Source organism: Rhineura floridana, chromosome 4 (genome assembly GCF_030035675.1).
Source record: "Rhineura floridana isolate rRhiFlo1 chromosome 4, rRhiFlo1.hap2, whole genome shotgun sequence".
Taxonomy (NCBI): domain Eukaryota; kingdom Metazoa; phylum Chordata; class Lepidosauria; order Squamata; family Rhineuridae; genus Rhineura; species Rhineura floridana.
In genome coordinates this window covers 87,720,104-87,722,078 of record NC_084483.1, presented here as the reverse complement: position 1 = coordinate 87,722,078, position 1,975 = coordinate 87,720,104, and positions in this window count along the sequence as shown.

Here is a 1,975-nt window from a genome sequence, read left to right as displayed (position 1 = left end):
CCCGCTCGTGTCTCCTGGGTGTCAACGGCCAGCTAAAGATCACCCCACAGGGAGTGGCTCAGTGGTTACATGCCCTGCCACCTGTGCAGCTGTGGGCAAGCTGCACAGTCCCAAGGAGCCCACTTGGCCCCCAGCTGGCAGTTGTGGACAAGGAAGGGGCTGGCTTGTGCAGCTGTGGCAAGCTGAGCAGGCCCTAGCCAGCTGGGGAGGACTAGCCTAAGAGGGAGGCAATGGGAAACCCCCTCTGAATACCGTTTGCCATGAAATCCCTATTCGTAGGGTCATCGTAAGTCAGGATTGACTTGAAGGCAGTCCATTTCCATTTTCAGTGAATGCACCAGGGAAGCAGGGGAGCTGACCTTTCTGAGAAATTGTACTGCCCTACAAATTTGTAAAAATGCAAACACAATTTGTGTTGGTCTTTCACAGTCCAATCCTCTTCCTGTGTAGCTTGGAAGAATTTGGTAATAATAATTTAGCCCTGGTTGTGCTGTTTCCCCTTTCTGCTGTTGTCATGACAAAGCTCTATGAACAGTTTATGAAAACCTTTGGATTTTCATTTATTTTGTCTCAGTAAATAAAGTTCTTTTTCGGAAGAAGATCCTCTCTCTATACACATTGGATATAATTAATGAAAAACAAAGGAACTACTGTTTAATAATATAATAGTTAAAAAAAGAGATCCATGTTATTAACGAATTCATTCTTTCACATTTAGCTACATCGTATTTTAGGACATCATCATGTTTACTTAGCTGAACAATGCTCCCCCCCACTAAAAAAAAAGGCTGCACACAGGGCCCTCACAGACCATAAACTTGCCACTGATGCTAACCAACACACCACATGGAGAGTTTTCCCAGCCTGAGGTTCTTTTCCCAGCAAAATTTAAATGTGGAAAAGCCCCCTGACTGAAACCTTTCCCATACCTCCAGAATATATGTTGCACTTGTTCATTGTTTTTCATTCTGGTGAGATGAGCCAACCAACAGATGATGAGTGGGGTTTTTTTTATCCATTGGCATCTACACAACTAATTGCTTAATTAAGCTATTAGCATGAGGACACACCTTCTTTTTACTCATCTAGCAGCCTGGTGGACTGTCATGACAAAGGAATATAGTTTCCTAAGGTGGGAGGTGGAAACGATTGCAAACCACTTGAAAAAAGAAAACAATGGGGGCTGTTGTTGAGTGCAGGGGTATAGTCACACAGAGTCTCGGGGAGTTGAGTGCAGGGGTGTAGTCGGCCAGGGTCTTGGGGTGTGTGTGTCTTATACCCCTTATGTTTATGGGAGCAGGATCTCAGCAGGGCCCCTATTTCTCCAGCATCCTATGAGCCAGTCAGCATGAAAGGGGGAGTGAGAACTATCTTCTAAGATGCTTCTTTGCCCTTTCCTGCTGATTGGAGCCAATAAGAGTGAAAGGAGGCGAGTCGGCCACTGAGAATACTCTCTTCAGTAGCTAACACTCTCTCCTTTCATGCTGATTGGCTCCTAGTTCTAGCCTGTACTTCCTTCCACAAGCCTTTGATTACTGATCAGTAGCATAGTAGGTAAGTTAGGTTGTCTTGTGGCTGTTTGCATCTCCAGCAGTGGAATGTCCCCGTGCTTAAGGCATGCTGGTGTCCAGTAGGTCTAGAGGGTTATTTTCTGTTGGATTAGCCTCACCCTAACATCATGAGAGGCTAGTTTAATACCGCATATGGCTTTTTCTTATTGTGCAGGTGTTTGGCAAGCTTCCAATTCTTTGCTCCAGTTATGTCTAATTCCATATAAATATGTTTGCATTTTGAGGAATTAGTACCAAATTCCAACAAATACTTGAACAGAACGCCAACACATATTGATCCATTGATGGGCAGTTTACACTATACTAGACAGAATCTGTTTCTAGAAATGGTTATGCCTCAATCCAGTTTCAACAACCCTGAGGGGTACCTTGAAATTGAAAGCCTGATTAAATAATTATGAACA